Genomic DNA, 17,439 nt, shown 5'->3' on the forward strand with positions numbered 1-17,439 from the left:
AACGTCATAGCAATTGTGACATTGTAGCAATTGTGACATAGCCATTTTAACATCATAGCTGTTGTGACATCACATAAATGTGAAGTCATATCAAGTGTGACTTCGTAGCAATTGTGATGTCATGGCCATTATCGAGTCATAGCCATAGTGATGACGTAGCCAATGTGACGTCATACCCACTTTAATTTCATAGCCATTGAAAAGTCATAGCTACTACAATGCCACAGGAATTGCATCGTCATAGCCACGATAATGTCACAGCCATTGTAACGTCACAGGCAGCGTAATGACACAGACATATTTAAGTCATTGCAAATTTAACGTCATAGCCACTTTCATGTCATAGCCATTGGAACGTCATAGCCACTATGATGTCATAGAAACTGTGATGTCATGCCCTGACCTGCAGGGCACGCATTGTGGGTACTCCATACCAAATCCTGCAAAGGAATGAGAGGATAGGAGACGCGAAGAAATGGAGGCAAGACAAAGTTCTGATCAAGCCTCAGTTTTATTTTTACAGCTGGTAGAATTTATGTAGTTCTAGAGGAGGGGGGTTGGGCAAGGAGGGTCCATGGGATTAGCCTATCATTAAGGATGTAGGAAGGCTCTGGAATGTCGCAGCTTTGAGCTTATCAGCAGAGATGTAGCAGGTTTGTGCTTAGGGTGAGGGTAGGCTATCTTTAACTCCAGACCAAACTGCAAGGTTGTCCTTCAACTCCAGACCAAACTGCAAGGTTGTCTTTTAACTCCAGGCCAAACCGGGAGTTGGCTTGGAGGAGCCAGAAACCTATTATGCTGTAAACTGGAGATGCATGTGTGATTTATAATGGCTCCCAACAATTCCTCCCTTACCATTTAGTTAAGGGTGGGCATTAACCGACTGGGGGAGTAGTGACCTGGTTCCTCCCGTGAGATTGGCAGATCTCACCTCTGGTGGCTCTTGGTATCTTTTGGGGAGGAGAGGCAGAGCCAACAATTATATATGTATGGATACCAACCTCTATGCAAACCAGGTGTGCTCACAGAGAAATCCAGAGGCGGTCGAGAAAATTTTGATTTTCTGTTTTGACGTTCCCTTGCAGTGCTTTGCCCTGCACCCAGACGGTACCCATACCACACCTCTATATAGAGTGTAGGTAAGCATTCCTCTGGCTTTATGCTGTCCCCGTGGGGAGGGAGCTCTGGCAATCTTAATCACGTTCTCGGTCTATAGTAGCTAAACGGTGGTAGTGAACCTGAATGGGTTTTTACAGGATGCTATCAATTTGCTGTTTGACAAAATTTGTCAGTTTCTTAAAAGCCCATGGACCAAAAGTTAAAATTAACAGTAAGCTGACAAGGGGGCCAAGTGCAGGAAGCAGGTAGGGGAGTAGGCCATTGAGTCCGCTCCAAAGGGGGTTTTCGAACAGCTCTCTTCGCCTTTTGACCAGATCTTCCTGGAGTTTTCTTATCTTGTCTCGGACGATTCCAGATTTGTTGACATAAAAACAGCAGCGTTCCTGTAAGGCTAAACATATTCCTCCCTGCTCTGCTGTAAGTAAATCTAATCCTCTTCTATTTTGTAAAACTACTTCTGCTAGGGAGTCAATTTGATCTTGGAGATCATTGATAGTACCTGAAAGAGCCTGAACATCATTAATTAATTGATTAGATAATTTATTATAGGTATGTAATGCCGTTCCTAATCCAGCTGTGCCAGTGGCCACAGCTCCAGAGACTCCCAGTCCTATAAGTAAAGGAATAAATTGGACAGCCCGCTTACTGCGTCCAGCAATGTAATCAAGGCTGTGTAGGGGGACAGGTTCTCCCCCTGGAATAATATCAATGTCAGGGAGAATACTAGCCTGAACACATAATCCTGTCCAGTTTAAAGGTAGGGCTGTATAGGCCATATTACTTCCACATACAAACACTCGTCCAGGAGTGGGGCAAAGGGAGGAACTGTGATTGTGAACGGGAGAGCAATTAACAAAGCTAACGAAGCCTACATCTAGATCATAACTATTATTCTGGGGGAGTTTTTGTAGACATGAGGAAAAGTTGAATGCAACAGGTTGAGTTCTAAAGGGCAAACTGAGGGTACAATTACTATTAGAAGTGATGTTACTGATGTTATCTGGAATGACAAGGGGCATAGGTGTACCTAGGGTCATACATAGCCAACAGTTTTCTGCAAGGGATGGATTGGAGGCATTTAAAGCACGGAGTGTGGCTTCTAAGATATTAGAGGTTTGGGTGTCTAGATCTACTCCTCGTGATTTAGGTAAGGCTAAAGGGTGATAGTGGAGGGGAGGATACATGTTTCTAATGAATTCTTTAATTTGGTTCTGAACTAGGGCTTCCCTGACTCTGTCAGTTGGTCCGCCACCATCCGATATGTGGATCGGTGCCTGTGGGGGCCAACAGACAGGTTTACCGATGGTGCCATGACAGGAGGCCTGGGCATATTTAGAATGTCCCCGACTCTGGGAATAGTCATACTCGCCTCCAAAAGAGCCGGAATAAGTCCTTTCTAGGATGGCAGTAAGTAATGTCTTTCCATCTGGGGTAGAACACTGTTGGACAGTGGAGTAGCAAGTGGAGTGCATTTGTGTAGTCATTTGGCAATCAGAGGGGCATGGGCCAGGTTTGCCATCACTAGTGGGGATGATTTTAGGTTTATTTATGGTGTTTTTAAGAGTTGGATGAGCCCGTTTTATGATACCTTGCCCTTGGGGATTATAAGGGATTCCAGTTATATGTTTGATATTAAATTGATGACAGAAATTGTTAAATGCCTGTGAGGTATAGCTCGGTCCGTTGTCTGTTTTTATTATTTGAAGTTTTCCTATAGTAGTTAAGCATTGGAGGACATGGGCTATAACATTTCTTGAGGCTTCTCCACTGTGAAGGGCCTGAGCATAGAAGGAGGTGGGCTTGTGACCTGGAAGAGACAAACTGTAACAAATGGTCTGGTGGGAGGGAAAGAAAACATTTCAGTTTTAACAACCTCTTATTAAAATAGGATTTTTCTCATTAAAATACCAATTTATTTACTGTATTCAATTTGGCCTGATTGTTTGCATAAACACAACAAGAATGGTAACCGACTACCTCTGCTGGAATTTCATGATTGAATCCTAATGTGCCCCATAGGGCCAGGAAGACAAGCCATCCAGCCGCCATCAGGCCTGCCTGCAGTATCTGCTGCCCATTGTCCTTGCTTCAAGGCCCTTCTCAGCAGCCCTCCTACTCGTTGCGGCCCAGAGTGCGTGGGGGTTCCTTGCTCACCTCTACTCTGACCAACCGCCAGTGATGGTAGGGCATGGGCCTGAGGCTCCAGCGCCAGCTATTTTTAGGGCTACCAAGAAAGATACCAGGTTTTCTCTATGGCACTCTTATTGGCTTCAAGTCTTCAGAGCTTAGACAGGGTTCCTTAAAACATGATACTCCAGTCAAAGTTTCTGGTTAATAAAACCACTATTGGAAACCAGTCTTATTGAATTTATGCAAAGAAATGTATTGCCATGACTTATTTAGCATTGCCAAATTTTGGAGGAATTACATAAGGAGAAAAAGCCACTGACCTGCCTCAAGATCTTCTGATTTTCCTTGCCAGTCCTTTTTATGGACTCTCTAGAGTCATAACAAACTCTCTCTGGCTTACTGGCCTGTACCATTTGATTAATTTCTTGTCAACATTTCTCTTCTCCTTCTTATCACATACACAACCTTTATAAATTTCATACTTTCAAATTAGCCTTTAAACCTTCTTTCTATGTCCTTTTAAAAATGCATAACCATGCCTTAGACCTTCTACTCAGTAATTCCTTATTCTTAGAAACCTCAATCCTTTACAGCCAGTATTTCTTAGATTACTAAGAGCAGGTGCTTCCTTATGTAATTTCAAGTATACTGTATCAGTCTAATATAGTCTTGGAAGGGTTAAAGAGAACAAAACGGAGCAGAGAAAAACTTACTATGCTTAGCAGCTTGCAGCCTTGAGTCCCATATAGTTCAGATAAGTAAAAACACAACAAAAACTATCTCTCCCTGCTCTCCCTGCTGACGCCCCCCCTTTGCTGCATTAACCATTTCCTTAGCTGCTCTCCCTCCTAGATTTTTCCTCTTTTAAGCCCCAGAGGCTTCTTTGTGATAATAAGCGGCAGCTTTATCAAGGATTTCCTGATCTTTAGGGGAAAGGGCATTATCCTGCGGTCCTTGGGTAAGGGGAGTTAGGGAGGGGTAAAGTTTCTGTGTAAGAGTGTTTGGTTTAGAAGGAGGATCTGAGCATTTTTTATCAGAGATTTCCTCCGGAGGACTAGGCTTAAGATCCTCAGGCATGTCAACACAGATGGAGGGACAAGCGGAGGAAGGACGGGATGAGTCCCGAAGGACGCTCTCGCCTGTGACAATTAGTTGTTTAACGTCTGAGTCATGGGAGTGGACTTTAAGGACATCATTAATCAAATTCCAATAACTGAAAACAGGGACAGGGATTTTTTCAGGGCCAAAAACCCGATAATAATTCTGTAAGGCATCACCTACACGCTTCTAACATCTAACATCAATAGTACCCTCGAGAGGGAACCAGGGACAGAGATCAGTAATAAAAGTAAAAAAGCTTTTTAAATCTTTCTTTTTAATCCTAAATCTTCGTGCCCTGAGGGACTCCCTGAGTCCTTCAAGAAGCCTTTTAAATCTTTCTTTTTAACCCTAAATCTTTGCGCCTTGAGGGACTCCCTGAGTCCTTCAAGAAACAGATCATGAGAACTCAGAGCCTGACCCATGTCTTAGCCTCTTCCACGTAAGCCTCCGGGATGTATAAACCCCGTGCCAGGTCAGCCCAGGAGTCGACAAGGAGACGAACCAGCGAGGAAGATGCCAACCGTCACCTCAAAAGAGAGGCCCCCGTTCACATGTCATAGGTCTGGATGTTGAAATTCTCTGCTGAGACTACTTCAGTCCTGTTTATGCCACAGGTGTGTTTTCCTACGTAAGCAACCGGTTGGTATGATCCGCCAACTCGGACCCCTAGATCAGAGCTCCCCAGATCGAAACTTGTTTTCAAGTGCCTTCCTCGGAGCTGTTTTTGCAGCCCACTCCTCCTACGTAAACAGCCGGTTGGTATAACCCGCCAACTCAGACCCTTGTGAGGCAGGTAACCTGCTAGGACCCTCAGGCATTCACCAGTCAGGAGTCAGGCACCCCATGAGTGCTCACAAGGTGGACGGCCTGCGTTTTTAAGTAGGCAAGGAGTTTTTCCGGATAACACTGACACAAGTCCTTACTGGTTTACTTTTGATTTTGGGTGGACGGTTTAAGCTTTAAAGTAGGCAAAAACACTTACTTCAGAGTCTCAGCTGGAGTCCCCATTTTCTCAGAAAGACCACTAAGACAAGGTGAACTCAGGGTTTTAGGAAGGAGTCAACCACGTGGAACGAAACCAAGGGACAAGCCTGAGTGATTCGGAGTTCTCTCCGCCAAAATCGGGTACCTTTCACTCTTCCCTGAAACGACAAGAGAGTGCTCAAAGTGGACTGGAGGCAGGAGACAAGGGGGGAGGCAATGAGGGAAGAGAATGCCTATCCAAAATAAATGCGTTCACTTACCAAAGCAACAGGTCTAACTCGCAAAGCGGGTAAGTAGAGTGTCGACCAGGAAAAAAGCAGGCTGACTCACAGGGCGAGCCCAGTGGTGCCAAGGGGAGGTCCGGCCGGACAAAAGGTGAACGTTCCTGAGGAGGATTGGAGAGGGAGACGGCGTTGGGAGCCAGTTTATGCACCGAACTGCAGGGCACGCATTGTGGGTACTCCATACCAAATCCTGCAAAGGAATGAGAGGATAGGAGACGCGAAGAAATGGAGGCAAGACAAAGTTCTGATCAAGCCTCAGTTTTATTTTTACAGCGGGTAGAATTTATGTAGTTCTAGAGGAGGGGGGTTGGGCAAGGAGGGTCCATGGGATTAGCCTATCATTAAGGATGTAGGAAGGCTCTGGAATGTCGCAGCTTTGAGCTTATCAGCAGAGATGTAGCAGGTTTGTGCTTAGGGTGAGGGTAGGCTATCTTTAACTCCAGACCAAACTGCAAGGTTGTCCTTCAACTCCAGACCAAACTGCAAGGTTGTCTTTTAACTCCAGGCCAAACTGGGAGTTGGCTTGGAGGAGCCAGAAACCTATTATGCTGTAAACTGGAGAGGCATGTGTGATTTATAATGGCTCCCAACAATGTCATAGCCATTGTGATGTCATAGCCATTGTGATGGCATAGCCATTTTGACATCACAGCGACTATAACATCATATATATTGTAAGGTCAAAGCCACTGTAGTTTCATAGACATTGTTATGTCAGTGCCGTTGACTTCATAACCATCATGATGTCATAGACATTGTGATGGCATAGCCACTATAATGTCACAGCCATCGTAACGTGATAGGCACGACAACGTCATAGAGATAATCTAGTCATTTCCACTGTCCCGTAATAGCCATTGTGACGTCATAGCCATTGTTATGTCATAGGCATTGTGACATCATAGCCATTGAAACCTCATAGCCACATTAATGTCATAGCCATTGAAACGTCGTAACCTTTGTAATATCATATACATTGTAAAGTCATCGCATTTGTAATATCCTAGACATTGTGTCGGCATACTCATTGTCATCATAGCCATGAAAACATCAGAGCCGTGGTAACGTCATAGCTACTATGATATCATAACCACAATAATGTCATAGCCTTTGTAAAGTCATAGTCACAATAATATCACAGACATTGTACCGTTATAGCCATTGTGTCCTCATAGCCATGGTGACATCATAGCCACTGTAACATCATAGCCCTTGTGATATCATAGTCATTGTGAAGTCATGTCATTTGTGACTTCATAGCAATTGCGATGTCATTGCCATCACGACGTTACAGCAACCGTGACGTCCTGGCCACTATAATGTCACAGCCAATGGAATATCTTAGGCGCTACCATGCAATAGGCATAGTAAAGTTGTTCCCACTGTATTGTCATAGCCATTGTGACGTCGTAGCCATTGTGATGTAACAGCAATTGAAACATCGTAGCCCTCGTGATATCATAGTCATTGAGAGGGCTTGTCAATTGTGACTTCATACCATTTGTGATGTCATAGCCACTAGCACATCATATCTACTGTAAAGTCATGGCTCTTGCAATATCATAGCTACTGTAATGTCATAGCCAATGAAACATCGGATCCATAGTAATGGCCTAGCCACCCTAGTGCCATAACCATTGTGCCTTCACACCCATTGTGGTATCATAGCCATTGTAACCTCATAGCCACTATCACGTCACAGACATTGAGACGGCGTAGCATTTGTAAAGTCGTAGACATTGGAAAGTAATAATATTTGTAATACCATAGCCATTGTGTCGGCGTAGCCATTTTCAATAGAGCCATCGTCACGTCGTAGCCATCATAACATCAGAGCCATTGTAACTTCATAGCCACTGGGACGTCCTACCCACTATAATGTCATAGCTTTTATAACGTCATGGTCATGATAATATCACAGCCATTGCAACGCCATAGGAATTGTGACGTTGTAGCAATTGTGACATAGCCATTTTAACATCATAGCTGTTGTGACATCACATAAATGTGAAGTCATATCAAGTGTGACTTCGTAGCAATTGTGATGTCATGGCCATTATCGAGTCATAGCCATAGTGATGACGTAGCCAATGTGACGTCATACCCACTTTAATTTCATAGCCATTGAAAAGTCATAGCTACTACAATGCCACAGGAATTGCATCGTCATAGCCACGATAATGTCACAGCCATTGTAACGTCACAGGCAGCGTAATGACACAGACATATTTAAGTCATTGCAAATTTAACGTCATAGCCACTTTCATGTCATAGCCATTGGAACGTCATAGCCACTATGATGTCATAGAAACTGTGATGTCATAGCCATTGTGATGGCATAGCCATTGTGATGGCATAGCCATTGTGACATCACAGCCACTATAACATCATATATATTGTAAGGTCAAAGCCACTGTAGTTTCATAGACATTGTTATGTCATTGCCGTTGACTTCATAACCATCATGATGTCATAGACATTGTGATGGCATAGCCACTATAATGTCACAGCCATCGTAACGTGATAGGCACGACAATGTCATAGAGATAGTCTAGTCATTTCCACTGTCCCGTAATAGCCATTGTGACGTCATAGCCATTGTTATGTCATAGGCATTGTGACGTCATAGCCATTGAAACCTCACAGCCACATTAATGTCATAGCCATTGAAAAGTCGTAACCTTTGTAATATCATATACATTGTAAAGTCATCGCATTTGTAATATCCTAGCCATTGTGTCGGCATACTCATTGTCATCATAGCCATGAAAACATCAGAGCCGTGGTAACGTCATAGCTACTATGATATCATAACCACAATAATGTCATAGCCTTTGTAAAGTCATAGTCACAATAATATCACAGACATTGTACCGTTATAGCCATTGTGTCCTCATAGCCATGGTGACATCATAGCCACTGTAACATCATAGCCCTTGTGATATCATAGTCATTGTGAAGTCATGTCATTTGTGACTTCATAGCAATTGCGATGTCATTGCCATCACGACGTTACAGCAACCGTGACGTCCTGGCCACTATAATGTCACAGCCAATGGAATATCTTAGGCGCTACCATGCAATAGGCATAGTAAAGTTGTTCCCACTGTATTGTCATAGCCATTGTGACGTCGTAGCCATTGTGATGTAACAGCAATTGAAACATCGTAGCCCTCGTGATATCATAGTCATTGAGAGGGCTTGTCAATTGTGACTTCATACCATTTGTGATGTCATAGCCACTAGCACATCATATCTACTGTAAAGTCATGGCTCTTGCAATATCATAGCTACTGTAATGTCATAGCCAATGAAACATCGGATCCCTAGTAATGTCCTAGCCACTCTAGTGCCATAACCATTGTGCCTTCATACCCATTGTGATATCACAGCCATTGTAACCTCATAGCCACTATCACGTCACAGCCATTGAGACGGCGTAGCATTTGTAAAGTCGTAGACATTGGAAAGTAATAATATTTGTAATACCATAGCCATTGTGTCGGCGTAGCCATTTTCAATAGAGCCATCGTCACGTCGTAGCCATCATAACATCAGAGCCATTGTAACTTCATAGCCACTGGGACGTCCTACCCACTATAATGTCATAGCTTTTATAACGTCATGGTCATGATAATATCACAGCCATTGCAACGCCATAGGAATTGTGACGTTGTAGCAATTGTGACATAGCAATGTTAACATCAGAGCTGTTGTGACATCACATGAATGTGAAGTCATATCAAGTGTGACTTCGTAGCAATTGTGATGTCATGGCCATTATCAAGTCATAGCCATAGTGATGACATAGCCAACGTGACGTCATACCCACTTTAATTTCACAGCCATTGAAATGTCATAGCTAATACAATGCCACAGGAAGTGCATCGTCATAGCCACGATAATTTCACAGCCATTGTAACGTCACAGGCAGCGTAATGACACAGATATATTTAAGTCATTGCAAATTTAACGTCATAGCCATTTTCATGTCATAGCCATTGGAACATCATAGCAACTATGATGTCATAGAAAATGTGATGTCATAGCCATTGTGATGGCATAGCCATTGTGACATCACAGCGACTATGACATCATATATATTGTAAGGTCAAAGCCACTGTAGTTTCATAGACATTGTTATGTCATTGCCGTTGACTTCATAACCATCATGATGTCATAGACATTGTGATGGCATAGCCACTATAATGTCACAGCCATCGTAATGTGATAGGCACCACAATGTCATAGAGATAGTCTAGTCATTTCCACTGTCCCGTAATAGCCATTGTGACGTCATAGCCATTGTTATGTCATAGGCATTGTGACGTCATAGCTATTGAAACCTCACAGCCACATTAATGTCATAGCCATTGTAACGTCGTAACCTTTGTAATATCAAATACTTTGTAAAGTCATCGCTTTTGTAATATGCTAGCCATTGTGTCTGCATACTCATTGTCATCATAGCCATGAAAACATCAGAGCCGTGGTAACGTCATAGCTACTATGACATCATTACCACAATAATGTCATAGCCTTTGTAAAGTCACAGTCACAATAATATCACAGACATTGTACCGTTATAGCCATTGTGTCCTCATAGCCATTGTGACATCATAGCCACTGTAACATCATAGCCCTTGTGATATCATAGTCATTGTGAAGTCATGTCATTTGTGACTTCATAACAATTGCGATGTCATTGCCATCACGACGTTACAGCAACCGTGACGTCCTGGCCACTATAATGTCACAGCCAATGGAATATCTTAGGCGCTACCATGCAATAGGCATAGTAAAGTCGTTCCCAATGTATTGTCATAGCCATTGTGACGCCGTAGCCATTGTGACGGCACAGCAATTGGAACATCGTAGCCCTTGTGATATCATAGTCATTGTGAAGGCTTGTCAATTGTGACTTCATACCATTTGTGATGTCATAGCCACTAGCACATCATATCTACTGCAAATTCATGGCTCTTGCAATATCATAGCTACTGTAATGTCATAGCCCATGAAACATCGGATCCATAGTAATGGCCTAGCCACTCTAGTGCCATAACCATTGTGCCTTCACACCCATTGTGGTATAATAGCCATTGTAACCTCATAGCCACTATCACGTCACAGCCATTGAGACGGCGTAGCATTTGTAAAGTTGTAGACATTGGAAAGTAATAATATTTGTAATACCATAGCCATTGTGTCGGCGTAGCCATTTTCAATGGAGCCATCGTCACGTCGTAGCCATCATAACGTCAGAGCCATTGTAACTTCATAGGTGGCTAGGCCTGGACTTGGTCTCTGGGAGGGGGCCTGACCATCCATCCACAGAGTGAGCGGGGGTGGGGGAGGGTTGGGGGTGGGGGTTTGGGGCGGGGGGGGGGGGGGCGAGCAGCGGGCGTGGGCGCGGTGTCGATCATGTGGACAGGCCAGGACGTCATCTTTGGCTGTGGATTACAGAATTTGGGTGGACTGGGGCAGGGGCCGAAGAGCCCGCCCCGCCCTCTGCTGGTCGAGAAGCGTCAATGCAAGCCCCCCTCCTGCAAACACCTGTGGGGAAAGCACAGACAGGTGACTGGACTTCCCCATTTCTGGCTCGACCCGAGGCGGGAAGGACGTGCAGGGGGCGTTGTCTTTGAGAAGGCAGGGACTGAAGGGTGTTCATGGATGGCGACGGACCGTTCAAAGCAAGGAGTGTCCGTGCGTGACTGCGGATGTACACGCACAGACGCACACACAAACTCCCACACCCACACCCACACCCACACACCTATCCCTCCCGCCTCCAATCCCCCCTCCCCCCGCGTCCCCCGACACACACACACACACACACACACACACACACACACACACACGGGAGCAAAAGATCCCGCTAACAAGATATCTGCCGAGTGAGGCACGCCTAGGAGATTTTCCGTGGCTTTGTTTCCTTTTGGCCTGTCCTGGGTCCACGGGAGCCTGTCTAAGTATGTATTGTCCCCTCTTCCACCGAGAAAAAACGGCGATGCCGTCCCGCAAGGCGTGGAGACAGAGCCCTGCAGGCCTCCTTGGGCACCTGCCCTGTCTCCCAAGTCCTCCCCCAAGCCCCGTGAGTCGCTTGTGCGGGCCAGTGGCGCCCTCTCCTGGTCCTGCAGCGCCAATGCAAGCCTCCTCTCCTCAACTTGAGGCCCAACCGGTGACGTCGGTGCTGGGGGCGGCTGATTGGTCGAGCGGGCAGCTGATTTGGCTCCTCCCACCAGCTCTGGGGCTATAAAAGAACGCAGGGCCTTCTTTGCAGAGCTTCTCAGCCCTAGGCTTGTGGTCGTGGTCGTCGTCCTCGTTCTCCAAGGGAGCTTTCAGGAGAGAGGTCTCGCCAAGACCCGGTCCCGGGACATAGAAGCCGCGAGAGCACCTGGCTAGAGCCTGGCTGGGCTGCTGATCCACTGAACGCTGTCTCGGTGTCATTTCTTCTTCACCGACCCGTCCACACCCTTGGGAACCCCTGGGCCTGGACCCCAACCTCTGGGAGAGCCCCGGCGCCGCGCGGGAAGGAAGTGAAGGACCGGCATGCCCCGCACGGGCTCGATCCGAGGCTGATTCGGGGCCCGCCATGGCCGACAAAATCCACATGTCACTGGAAGACATCATTCGGCTGGACCGGAGCCAGCGGGACGGCCATGGCCGGGGCCGCGGCCGCGGCCGCGGCGGGGCCGGGGGCGCGGATCGAGGCGGGGACCCAGGCTGGGACCGAGGCCGGGCCGGCTCCCAGGGAGGCCGCGGCGGGGGCAGGGACCGAGGCAGGGCCGGCTCCCAGGGAGGCCCCCGCGGTGGCGGAGCGCAGGCCGCCGCCGCCGCCGCCGCCGCCCCCGCCCCCGAGAGCTGGGGCGGCGGGCCGTTCCGGAACAGGGCGGCCCTCGGCCGAGGCAGGAACCGGCCGGCGCCCTACAGCAGGCCGAGACAGCTTCCCGACCAGTGGCACCACGACCGCTTCCGCAGGGCCTTCGGCAGGGGCGCCGGCCTGATGACCGGGGGGAAGCTGCTGCTGTCCAACCTGGACTTCGGAGTGTCCGACGCGGACATCCAGCAGCTGTTTGCGGAGTTCGGGCCTCTGAAGCACGCCGCTGTCCATTACGACCGCTCTGGCCGCAGCCTGGGAACAGCCCACGTGCACTTTGAGCGCAAGGCAGACGCCCTGGAAGCCAGGAAGCAGTACAACGGCGTCCCTTTGGATGGCCGTCCCCTCCACATCCAGATCCTCACCTCGAAGATAGTCACGCAGCCCAGGCCGGTACCGAGTGTCAACAGAGGCTGGGTGGCTACAAACCGAGGATCTGGAGGCTTCGGCGGCGGCGGCGGCGGCGGCGGCACTCAGGGCCGCTCCCGCGGAGGCAACCTGCGTACAGGCAGGCGCACTGGCCGCCATTCAGAGCCACAGATCTCGGCGGAGGAGTTGGACTCCCAGCTGGACGCTTACAACTCGATGAGGGGCCCCAAGCGGTTGGACGCCAAGCAGGACGCTTACAGCGCGATGAGGGGCACCCAGCAGTTGGACGCCCAAAAGGGCGCTTACAACTCGATGAGGGACACCAAAAGGATGGACGCCCACCTGGGCGCTTACCATGCCATGAGGGACACCAAAAAGTTGGACGCCCAGAAGCACGCTTACAGCTCCATGAGGGACACCGTGGAGTTGGACTCCCAGCTGGACGCTGACAGCGCGATGAAGGACGCCGAGGACTTGGACGCCCTGCTGGACGATGACGATGCGATGATGGACACCAGCTAAAGCTCCAGCAAGTCAGTGTGCGCCAGGATGGCCGGGGACCTGGGGCCAATGATGGAGTTGTTTCTTCTGTTTGGAAATAGGATTTAAAACTCCTGGAAAGATTTTTCGTTAACTTGTATTTTATTCAAGAACTCTGAAAAAGACCTGTTTTGTGCCGAGTCATTTTCGGGATTCATTTTACCGGTTGCTGTTTTCACCTTGACCATAATCACCCGAAAAGCTGTGGGATAAACAAACAAACAAACAAACAAACAAACAAAATAACTCGTTCCCTCCGATAAAACAACAACAACAAAATACCCTCCTCAGAAAAAAAAGGTTGATCCCGCCTTTCCAATTTCTGAGGCTTTGGCAAGCCCAGGTGGCCAGGCCTGGACTTGGTCTCTGGGAGGGGGCCTGACCGTCCATCCACAGAGTGAGCGGGGTTGGGAGTGGGGGTTAGGGGCGGGGGGGGGGGGCGGGGGGGAGCAGCGGGCGTGGGCGCGGTGTCGATCATGTGGACAGGCCAGGACGTCATCTTTGGCTGTGGATTACAGAATTTGGGTGGACTGGGGCAGGGGCCGAAGAGCCCGCCCCGCCCTCTGCTGGTCGAGAAGCATCAATGCAAGCCCCCCTCCTGCAAACGCCTGTGGGGAAAGCACAGACAGGTGACTGGACTTCCCCATTTCTGGCTCGACCCGAGGCGGGAAGGACGTGCAGGGGGCGTTGTCTTTGAGAAGGCAGGGACTGAAGGGTGTTCATGGATGGCGACGGACCGTTCAAAGCAAGGAGTGTCCGTGCGTGACTGCGGATGTACACGCACAGACGCACACACAAACTCCCACACCCACACCCACACCCACACACCTATCCCTCCCGCCTCCAATCCCCCCTCCCCCCGCGTCCCCCGACACACACACACACACACACACACACACACACACACACGGGAGCACAAGATCCCGCTAACAAGATATCTGCCGAGTGAGGCACGCCTAGGAGATTTTCCGTGGCTTTGTTTCCTTTTGGCCTGTCCTGGGTCCACGGGAGCCTGTCTAAGTATGTATTGTCCCCTCTTCCACCGAGAAAAAACGGCGATGCCGTCCCGCAAGGCGTGGAGACAGAGCCCTGCAGGCCTCCTTGGGCACCTGCCCTGTCTCCCAAGTCCTCCCCCAAGCCCCGTGAGTCGCTTGTGCGGGCCAGTGGCGCCCTCTCCTGGTCCTGCAGCGCCAATGCAAGCCTCCTCTCCTCAACTTGAGGCCCAACCGGTGACGTCGGTGCTGGGGGCGGCTGATTGGTGGAGCGGGCAGCTGATTTGGCTCCTCCCACCAGCTCTGGGGCTATAAAAGAACGCAGGGCCTTCTTTGCAGAGCTTCTCAGCCCTAGGCTTGTGGTCGTGGTCGTCGTCCTCGTTCTCCAAGGGAGCTTTCAGGAGAGTGGTCTCGCCAAGACCCGGTCCCGGGACATAGAAGCCGCGAGAGCACCTGGCTAGAGCCTGGCTGGGCTGCTGATCCACTGAACGCTGTCTCGGTGTCATTTCTTCTTCACCGACCCGTCCACACCCTTGGGAACCCCTGGGCCTGGACCCCAACCTCTGGGAGAGCCCCGGCGCCGCGCGGGAAGGAAGTGAAGGACCGGCGTGCCTCCGCACGGGCTCGATCCGAGGCTGATTCGGGGCCCGCCATGGCCGACAAAATCCACATGTCACTGGACGACATCATTCGGCTGGCCCGGAGCCAGCGGGACGGCCATGGCCGGGGCCGCGGCCGCGGCGGGGCCGGGGCCGGGGACCGAGGCGGGGACCCAGGCTGGGACCGAGGCCGGGCCGGCTCCCAGGGAGGCCGCGGCGGGGGCAGGGACCGAGGCAGGGCCGGCTCCCAGGGAGGCCCCCGCGGTGGCGGAGCGCAGGCCGCCGCCGCCGCCGCCGCCGCCCCCCGCCCCCGAGAGCTGGGGCGGCGGGCCGTTCCGGAACAGGGCGGCCCTCGGCCGAGGCAGGAACCGGCCGGCGCCCTACAGCAGGCCGAGACAGCTTCCCGACCAGTGGCACCACGACCGCTTCCGCAGGGCCTTCGGCAGGGGCGCCGGCCTGATGACCGGGGGGAAGCTGCTGCTGTCCAACCTGGACTTCGGAGTGTCCGACGCGGACATCCAGCAGCTGTTTGCGGAGTTCGGGCCTCTGAAGCACGCCGCTGTCCATTACGACCGCTCTGGCCGCAGCCTGGGAACAGCCCACGTGCACTTTGAGCGCAAGGCAGACGCCCTGGAAGCCAGGAAGCAGTACAACGGCGTCCCTTTGGATGGCCGTCCCCTCCACATCCAGATCCTCACCTCGAAGATAGTCACGCAGCCCAGGCCGGTACCGAGTGTCAACAGAGGCTGGGTGGCTACAAACCGAGGATCTGGAGGCTTCGGCGGCGGCGGCGGCGGCGGCGGCACTCAGGGCCGCTCCCGCGGAGGCAACCTGCGTACAGGCAGGCGCACTGGCCGCCATTCAGAGCCACCGATCTCGGCGGAGGAGTTGGACTCCCAGCTGGACGCTTACAACTCGATGAGGGGCCCCAAGCGGTTGGACGCCAAGCAGGACGCTTACAGCGCGATGAGGGGCACCCAGCAGTTGGACGCCCAAAAGGGCGCTTACAACTCGATGAGGGACACCAAAAGGATGGACGCCCACCTGGGCGCTTACCATGCCATGAGGGACACCAAAAAGTTGGACGCCCAGAAGCACGCTTACAGCTCCATGAGGGACACCGTGGAGTTGGACTCCCAGCTGGACGCTGACAGCGCGATGAAGGACGCCGAGGACTTGGACGCCCTGCTGGACGATGACGATGCGATGATGGACACCAGCTAAAGCTCCAGCAAGTCAGTGTGCGCCAGGATGGCCGGGGACCTGGGGCCAATGATGGAGTTGTTTCTTCTGTTTGGAAATAGGATTTAAAACTCCTGGAAAGATTTTTCGTTAACTTGTATTTTATTCAAGAACTCTGAAAAAGACCTGTTTTGTGCCGAGTCATTTTCGGGATTCATTTTACCGGTTGCTGTTTTCACCTTGACCATAATCACCCGAAAAGCTGTGGGATAAACAAACAAACAAACAAACAAACAAACAAAATAACTCGTTCCCTCCGATAAAACAACAACAACAAAATACCCTCCTCAGAAAAAAAAGGTTGATCCCGCCTTTCCAATTTCTGAGGCTTTGGCAAGCCCAGGTGGCCAGGCCTGGACTTGGTCTCTGGGAGGGGGCCTGACCGTCCATCCACAGAGTGAGCGGGGTTGGGAGTGGGGGTTAGGGGCGGGGGGGGGGCGGGGGGGGAGCAGCGGGCGTGGGCGCGGTGTCGATCATGTGGACAGGCCAGGACGTCATCTTTGGCTGTGGATTACAGAATTTGGGTGGACTGGGGCAGGGGCCGAAGAGCCCGCCCCGCCCTCTGCTGGTCGAGAAGCATCAATGCAAGCCCCCCTCCTGCAAACGCCTGTGGGGAAAGCACAGACAGGTGACTGGACTTCCCCATTTCTGGCTCGACCCGAGGCGGGAAGGACGTGCAGGGGGCGTTGTCTTTGAGAAGGCAGGGACTGAAGGGTGTTCATGGATGGCGACGGACCGTTCAAAGCAAGGAGTGTCCGTGCGTGACTGCGGATGTACACGCACAGACGCACACACAAACTCCCACACCCACACCCACACCCACACACCTATCCCTCCCGCCTCCAATCCCCCCTCCCCCCGCGTCCCCCGACACACACACACACACACACACACACACACACACACACGGGAGCACAAGATCCCGCTAACAAGATATCTGCCGAGTGAGGCACGCCTAGGAGATTTTCCGTGGCTTTGTTTCCTTTTGGCCTGTCCTGGGTCCACGGGAGCCTGTCTAAGTATGTATTGTCCCCTCTTCCACCGAGAAAAAACGGCGATGCCGTCCCGCAAGGCGTGGAGACAGAGCCCTGCAGGCCTCCTTGGGCACCTGCCCTGTCTCCCAAGTCCTCCCCCAAGCCCCGTGAGTCGCTTGTGCGGGCCAGTGGCGCCCTCTCCTGGTCCTGCAGCGCCAATGCAAG

At 50.6% G+C, this 17,439-nt stretch overlaps 1 pseudogene; it reads left to right on the forward strand.

Annotated features, from left to right (window-relative positions):
- The first annotated feature begins 12,213 nt into the window (after positions 1–12,213).
- On the forward strand, positions 12,214–13,077 carry LOC138993393 (THO complex subunit 4 pseudogene; annotated as a pseudogene).
- Positions 13,078–17,439: the final 4,362 nt, after the last annotated feature.

The sequence above is a fragment of the Myotis yumanensis genome, unplaced genomic scaffold (assembly GCF_028538775.1).
Source record: "Myotis yumanensis isolate MYYU_CA2020_CCGP unplaced genomic scaffold, mMyoYum1.0.hap1 SCAF_15, whole genome shotgun sequence".
NCBI lineage: Eukaryota > Metazoa > Chordata > Mammalia > Chiroptera > Vespertilionidae > Myotis > Myotis yumanensis.